The sequence below is a fragment of the Mycteria americana genome, unplaced genomic scaffold (assembly GCF_035582795.1).
Source record: "Mycteria americana isolate JAX WOST 10 ecotype Jacksonville Zoo and Gardens unplaced genomic scaffold, USCA_MyAme_1.0 Scaffold_29, whole genome shotgun sequence".
Classification (NCBI taxonomy): Eukaryota; Metazoa; Chordata; class Aves; order Ciconiiformes; family Ciconiidae; genus Mycteria; species Mycteria americana.
The window spans coordinates 3,651,496-3,659,823 of record NW_027445621.1 but is presented as its reverse complement, the minus strand read 5'-3'; the positions used below and the strand labels follow the sequence as shown (position 1 = coordinate 3,659,823).

Below are 8,328 nucleotides of genomic sequence, written 5' to 3'. Positions count from 1 at the left end.
CCTGTGCCCCAGGGGGCTGTGTGCCAGGGCAGGGGCTCTGCCACCTGCCAGGGTCAGTGCTCAGCCTGCTTGGGGAGCTCCCCACAGCGCTGCGGCGAGAAGCTGGGGGTGGAAAAAAGAACCTTTGGCAGGGCAGGGTCCTTCTGCTGTCGAGAGAGTGCTGCACGGGTCAGGGCTGCTCACAGCTCCAGATCTCCACAGGATATTGGCAGAAGCAGCTTTTATAGAAGCCCATCAAGGCAGGGCCGTCTGTAGGGGAAGGAGCCTGTGCTTTCAGTCTCCTACTCTTGTTTGTCTGGGTGGGGAATTGGACATGAAAAGTCCTCTCTTGGTTGTGGAGGAGACACTTCAACTCCAAATCTTTTTTCCCTTAGAGGTGAATACATTTGAGTGTATAAAAATGAAGACCCCCATGGCTTGCAGACAGCCCCAGCATCACCTTTCCAGGCTCCTCAGGGTTGAGCTGATGATCCCATCATAGCGTGCACACCCAGAGATGCCCCTGGGCAGTGCCCTGCTGCTGGGAGGTGTCTGCAGGGCAGAGGTGATCACTCCTCAGGTGGGACGGGGTCTGTGAGCAGTGGCAGGGAGGAGGCGTGGGGACGGGGAAACAGCTCCTGGCAGGGACAGCTCCAGGCAGCAGAGACATGGGCAGGGGCTGAGGCAGAACTGCGACCAGAAGTGCTGTGTGAAGGGAATTGGGGCACCTCCCTGCCATCCTTTGCAGTGCAGATGCTTCCCCAGAGCAGCCCCTGGTCTCCTCTTCCACCCAGTAGAGCTTCTGCCCTCCAGGCTGTAGGGACTTTGGTTGAGTCACATCCTTAGCAGCTAAATCCTAAGAAGGAGAAACTCACAAGTTCTGTGACTTCTGTTTGTCTGTCCCTGTCCTCCGTCAGCAGGAGCACTGGGGCATTTCTCTGTCTTTCCCTCCTGTCCATGCTGCTTTTGTTCTGACCCTCACACTCTCTGAAGCAAGGGGGGTTCAGGTGCAGCTCACGCACCAGTGCTGCAGGTCTTGCCATGCAGTTGTGTCCACGGGAGCAAAGCCCATCAGCCTGTGTGAACCTGTGGGTCTGTGGACAGTGCAGTGTGTGGGGCTGAGGTGGGAGCTGTCTCTGCTCAGGGCACAACAGTTTTAGCACATCCAGGAGTTTCCCTGGGGTTGCCCTGCTGGAAGATGCTGAGCAGCTCCTCTTCATTTGAGTGGCTAACATCTGAGGGAAACAGTGAATTTCAGGAGCTGTCACCCCCTTTCCCAGGTGCCTGCAGCTATACAGCAGGGATGACTGCTTGGGAGCACGTGGGCAGAGCCCTGCTCCTAATGGCACGTTTGGCCAGCACAAACCAGAATGCCAGCCAGGGAGATGTATGAAGGTCCTGAAAGGAAGGGGAGGGACAATCTGTGCTTGGGGTGGTGGTTGGGGGGATGGAAAGCGTTTTTCTCAGAGCAGTCCTAACTTGTGAGTGTCATTTCCTCCTTTGGCAGTACCTCATGAACACAGGGATGAGATGTCCAACAGCAGCTCCATCACCAAGTTCCTCCTCCTGGCGTTTGCACACACATGGCAGTTGCAGCTCTTGCACTTCTGGCTCTTCCTGGGCATCTACCTGGCTGCCCTCCTGGGCAATGGCCTCATCATCACAGCCATAGCCTGCGACCACCGCCTCCACACCCCCATGTACTTCTTCCTCCTCAACCTCTCCCTCCTCGACCTGGGCTCCATCTCCACCACTCTCCCCAAAGCCATGGCCAATTGCCTGTGGGACACCAGGGCCATCTCCTACCATGGGTGTGTGGTCCAACTCTTTTTCTTTTTGTTTTTGATGTCAGCTGAGTATTTTATTCTCACTGTCATGGCCTATGACCGCTACATGGCCATCTGCAAACCCCTGCACTACGGGACCCTCCTGGGCAGCAGAGCTTGTGTCCACATGGCAGCAGCTGTCTGGGGCTGTGGTGTCCTTTATGCTGTGCTGCACACTGCCAATACATTTTCAGTCCCTCTTTGCAAGGGCAGGGATGTGGACCAGTTCTTCTGTGCAGTTCCCCATATCCTCAAGCTCTCCTGCTCAGACTCCTATCTCAGCGAAGCCGGGCTTCTTGTGGTTAGTGCCTGTTTAGCATTTGCGTGTTTTGTGTTCATTGTGCTGTCCTATGTGCAGATCTTCAGGGCTGTGCTGAGGATCCCCTCTGAGCAGGGACGGCACAAAGCCTTTTCCACGTGCCTCCCTCACCTGGCTGTGGTCTCCCTGTATGTCAGCACTGGCATCTTCGCCCACCTGAAGCCCTCCTCCATCTCCTCCCCATCCCTGGACCTGGTGGTGTCATTTCTGTACTCGGTGGTGCCTCCAGCAGTGAACCCTCTCATCTACAGCATGAGGAACCAGGAGCTCAAGGATGCCCTATGGAAACTGGCCCAAGGGGTGATGTTTCAACAACAATAACTTGCTTCTCTTTCTCTGCACATTTCCCAGAGTGTCTTAGGCCACGAGTCTGCTTTTTTTCCCTTGTGATCATCCTACTTAAAGATAATTTGCTGGGCTTATCCTCTCTGTCTTGAGGTTTGATCTAGTTGAGTCTAACCCTGGCACAACACCATGTCAGATGTGGCCTGTCCAAATGCAATAAAAAGGCATCTTCAATAAAAAGGCATCTCCCATGTGCAGTGCTTGAAGGCTGGGCACTTCCTCCAAAGGTGCTGCCAACAAAATGTCCAAGGAATTGGTGTCTTAAGGAGGTTTTTTTCCTTGTGTTCTCCCTGTGATTGGGGTTAAGCTCATGGTACCATTGGGTTCCATTGGACTGAAAGTTCTGGTTTTACAAGCTCTCTTGTTGATGTCCAGTGGCAGTGGAGATGGTGCATGGGCTCCCAATTACCTCCTCAGGCTGCTTCACATATGACAGGACTGATGGCATATAGTAGTCTGTCTCAAAAATGAATTTGGAGGGTTCAGGAGAGGATGGGGACTCGCAATGTGCCCAGGGCTGGGAGTGACTGAAGACTCAGAAGCTGAAACACCCTCAAAGGTGAAGTTCCCCAAAAGTAAACCACTGAATTGATGTATCCGAAAAGAAGGACTCTGCAGTTCCGTGGGAGACAGTGGGGACCCAGCATGCACAGGGGAGGGAGACTGGAGAGATGCGGGAGCTTCATGAGGAGGCCCAGGGCTCTCGTGCTGTCCTGGGTAGTGGGGCTGGTGGGGGTAGAGAAGAGGTCAAATGCAGTTGGTGTTGAGGATCAGCTACAATATGGCTGCAGGAGAGCCTGGGAGTGACTGGCCTCTGTTTGCTTGTGTCGTTATTGCAAGCAGCATCCCTGGGGCTGATGGGCAGGATGAGACCCTTCTCTGCCTCCCAGGAGATGCTGTGCCCTTCAGAGGGGCTGGGGCTGTGGTTGAATGGCCAGAGCTCTGCAGCACCCTGTGGTAGCACTTGCCGTACGGCCAGCCTACACGGAGCTGCCCCAGTGGTCAGGACTGGGCTGGGCTGGGCTGTTGTAGAGTGCAGGGGAGGTGGGGGGAGCTGGGGAGAGGCTGGGCTGGGCTCAAAGGAGCCCAGGAGAGGAAAAAAAGGCCAATGTAGAGCTAAGGTGTGAGAGTGTGCAGGGTGGGGGTACCCAGCAGGGTGCTCACAGAGCAGAGTCAGGTGTCATGGTGAAGGAAGCAAGGTACCAAAGGTGCCAAAGAGGGGGGCCCAGTCTGTGCCATGTTCCCTGGACACCTCAGGGAAGTTGCCCTCGGAAAACTGTCCCAGATGAGTCCCACACTTTAGCCATTTCCATGTCTGGCTGCACACCCCAGCCCTGAGGAGTGACCTTTGCTGCATGGTCACCTCTGTCCTCCTCCTGGGCTCAGTGATACCCAACTGCACAACCAGTATTAATAAAAAGGGAACCAGTTTGCTACTGACATTTATTATACACAAGTCCCATAACTCTTGCCACTGCTGGTCTCTCAGCCAAGCCTTTTCTCAGACAGCTCCAGGTACATCAGGTGCTTATGGCTTTTCTCAACAAATATTGAAAAAGTCCATTGATTGAGATTGCAGCAACTGGCCTGGGTCCTTGCTCCAGTGTTTATTCTGAGGAATTTCTCAAAAATGCATCCCTCTCAGCATCTCCTTGTCCATAATGTGCTCCAGGTCTCCACTGTTTTTCTGGCCTCTGCAGGACTTGCTCCAGTCTGTCAGGGTCTTTCTTGTGCTGGGGAGCTCCAAAGTGGACGAAGCAGTCCAGATGCCATCCTGTGATGGATTAACCGTGGCCAGCAGCCAGCCAGACACCCGGCTGTCAGACAACCCCAATAGGACAAAGGGAGAAAATAAATCGGAAAAGCTCATGGGTCAAGATAAAGTAAAGGAGATCAGTTACCAATTACTGTCACTGGCAAAGACGTGTTGACTTGCAGAGGATCAATTTAATTTCTTGCCAATTCAATAAGGCTTGCATTGTGAGAAACAATGACAAGAACATTAAAGACCATTCTCCTCACACTTTCTCCCCCCAGAAATTGCTCTATTGCTGAAATTACTCCATTGGTCCCAATTCATCTAACGACCCCAGCCCCAAGAGGAGCAGGGGGGATGGTGAAGAGGGGGTTAACAGTCACTAAAGAACAGCTCTGCCACTCTTTCCTCCTCACACTTCTCCCCTGCTCCAGCTTGTACTCCCCATGGGATCCCACCATATTTGCAGTACAAGGCGATGTGTTGTTCATTTCTTTCTGTCTTACTTTTCTCCTTTACACTCACAGAATAACAGAATGGTTGAGACTGGAGGGGGCCTCTGGAGATCATCTGCTTCAACCCCCAGCTGAGGCAGGGTCAACTAGAGCAGCTTGCTCAGGACGTTGTCTAGGTGGGTTTGGAATGTCTCCAGGGATGGACACTCCACAACCTCTCTGGGCAACCTGTTCCAGTGCTTCACAGTCAAAAAGTCTTTTCTTGGGTTCAGATGGAATTGTATATGCATCAATAAGATGCCTCCAAGCCTTCTTTTTTTTGCAGACTGAAGAGTCCCACATCTCTCAGCCTTTCCTCCTGTGAAAGATGCTGCAGTCCCTTAAGCCAGCTTTGTGGCCCTTTGCTGGACTTGCTTTAGTAGATCAACCACTTTGCTGCACTGGGAAGCCCAGCCCTGGCCACAGCACTCCAGATGTGGCCTCACCAGTGCTGGCAGGAGGTGAAGGATTACCTCCCTCCATCTGCCAGCAATAGTTGCACATGGAGTGATGCGCTTCATTCTTAAGAGAGAGCAAAAATATACTTTCTTGATATAAAACAGTGAGTTAACAAGGTTCAATGGTAAAGGCGAGAGTGGTTTTACAACATTCGATGGCAAGGTACACTTGAGTATTTACTGCATAGAAGACAGGACAAAACTGTCAGGGAGACCCTCCTGTTGAGTCATGAGGTTCAGAAAGACCCCCTTTATTTCTAAACCCCTCCTCAGAGAGGATCTAGGTACGGCTGGATCCAGTTGTAGTCCCAGACTTGGTCAATGGTTTCTGTCTAAAGGATTAGATGTGCACAGTCAGTACTTTATATCACTTAGCTAAGATTGCAAAGTTTAGCATGCTATTAGTCACTTCCCGAGGATCTGTTGCAGCAAGGAATCTCTCAACCTCCTGAGGAGTAACCTTGAGAGGCGTCCCTGCTCAAGGGGAGATCTGGGCATGGAGCCTGCTGTTGTGCAGGAGAGCTCCAAGGGCTCTTGGGCTGCTCCATATTTATGGGGCTAAGATGATTGACTCATAGTCGTATTTGCCTACCGACCTTGGCTATAGCCCTTGGCTATTGTGTTATCTGTCTCCCGAGTCCACTTTGAGCCAGATGCAGCCATCACGACCAGAGGCATCCGTTGCGACTGCCACTGGTGCTTATCGCTTGAGCAGGGTTACGGGAGGCAACGGGCAGGTTGGGGGGCGGGGGGGTGCACACTTTCACAAGGTGACATGCTTTTGTGAATTCAGATTTTTCTCTTGAGGAAACTGCCCTGCATTTTTCACTTGGCTAATCAAAATGCTTTTGTCCCATGTTTTCTGACCTGCTGGTCTCATCATTAAGACATCAGAGTTTAAGAAGACTTCTCAAAGGGAGTTAGCGAGAGCTGGAGAGACACAGTCAGCATCCTCAGCCCTCTGCCTGGAAGAGGATAGTCCTTCCCCATCTGTCAAACTGAGGTTCTTAAACATCTTTCAGCTGAGTCTCTTCTTCATCAGAAGCAACCTGCTACTGCAGTGCTGCTTGCTTGTAGCTCCCATGCTTCAAGTGTGCCCAGCAAGAAGCCTTTATGCTCTGGAAGGTGGGAAATGCAAAGGGAAGGCTCCATTCCCCAGGCAGCCAGAGCATTGCTCTGCTCCTGCGAGGGCTTGCAGGGTACTGGGAAGCAGTTCAAATGTCCCATAGATGCATCAGTGTCAGTGGTTTCATCGGCAGATGTGTTACTTCTGATGGGATTCACCCTTCATCATGATGTAAAAATGAATGATTCGGATCAAAGATATTCTCCCGGATCTTTGTGTGTGGACACAGCGTCAGGGGATGAGCTCTTACATGTGAGGAGAGCTGGGATTAATCTCTCTCACTAAGGCCTCAGAATCAAGTCATGCCTTGCCTTGCTTTGTTTTGATTGCCTCTCCTTGCCTAACCTCGCCTTGCTTTGTCTTCCCCTTTTGCATCCCTTCCCTCCTTTTCAACCTATTTCTTCTTCATGGTCTTACATTAAATGCAGGTCTTACAAGATCTGGACAAAGAACATAAGCAAGGCTGTTCTTAAAGGGGCTACTATTCATCCCTTTTCTTCCTTTTTTCTCGTCTATCCCCAGGGATTCTATTCAGTCAAATAACCCCAAAAAAGGAAGTCAAGTTTCTTTTATCTACATGACAAACCCCAGTCATTCAGGCTCAAGGATTCTGTTCTCCCCTCTCTTTACAAACCTCGCTGCAGCAAGCAACCCATGTTAGATTTCCAAAGAGTCATGCAGATGAATGGTCTGCAGGTCAAGCTCGCCTACTCCTGCAATCATGTTTATGCTGATGTTAGTAGTCTTTCTCTAGGCTTGAAGCGTGTGTGATGGTGGACGGGCCATCAGCATCCTTAAGAGCCTGTTGTGTGGATCGTTCTGTATAGGGAAAATGCCCCGAAGAAAAGGCACGGAGAATCACACCGTTGGATCTGGATTCGTTCTTCGGGGACTTTTTCTGACCCCTCCAGCCTGCAGGGCCTGTGCTCTCCAGTATTCCTGCTCATCTACGTCGTGGTCCTCACATGGAACAGCCTGATTGCACTCACCACAGTGGACTCAAGCCTCCACGGCCCCATGGATTTCTTCCTGCGGAGCTTGTCCTTGCTGGAGATCTGCTATGCGTCAGTCACTCTTCCAAAAAAGCTGGTGGGTTTCCTGATGCAAGATGGCAGGATCTCCTGGTTTTGTTGGGCAGCATCAAATGCCTTCTCCTGGCTGCCCTGGCCTATGACCGCTACAAAGCCACATGTGCCCCCCTGCACTATACCCTCATCATGAGCAGGGGTCTCTGCATCAGCCTGGTGGTGGGGTCGTGGGGTACCACGTACCCCACGTAGCAGTGCAAGTGCAAGTAGGACAGACCGACCAGGTGTTCACTTTGCCCTTCTGTGCATCCCATGACCTTCATCACTTTTTCTGTGATGTCCCCCCTCTGCTGGAACTGGCCTGTGCAGACCCTTCCTGGAACCAAGTGATGCTGTACACCATCATCCTGCTATTTGCAATCCTTCCCTTCTCCTTAATAGTTCTTTCTTACATTAAAAGTATCAGGCCAGTTCTGAAAATACCTTCAGTTAAGGGCAGACACCAAGCCTTTTCCACCTGCTCTTCACACCTCGGGGTGGTGACGCTCTTCTAAGGCTCAGCCACAGTCGTCTACTTAAATCGACATTCAAGGCATTCTGTAGACACCGACAAATGGATTTGATGGGTGGACTGTTTGGTGGGTGAGGAATTGGTTGGATGGTCACGTCCAGAGCATAGTGGTCAACAGCTCAATGTCCAGACGGAGACCGATGACAAGTGGTGTCCCTCAGGGGTCCGTAGTGGGACCACTACTGTTTAATATCTTCATCAATGACATAGACAGTGGGATTGAGTGCACCCTCAGCAAGTTTGCACCTGATACCAAGCTGAGTGGTGTGGTTGACATGCCCGTGGGGTGGGATGCCATCCAGAGGGACGTGGACAAGCTTGAGAAATGGGCTCATGTGAACCTCATGAGGGTCCTGCACCTGGGCCTGGGCAACCCCCACTCTCCGTACAGGATGGGGGATGAAGGGATTGAAAACTGCCCTTCAG

At 51.7% G+C, this 8,328-nt stretch overlaps 1 pseudogene; it reads left to right on the top strand.

Annotated features, from left to right (window-relative positions):
* Positions 1 to 2,974: 2,974 nt before the first annotated feature.
* LOC142403470 (olfactory receptor 10AG1-like) lies at positions 2,975 to 7,954 on the top strand (annotated as a pseudogene).
* The last annotated feature ends 374 nt before the right edge of the window (positions 7,955 to 8,328 follow it).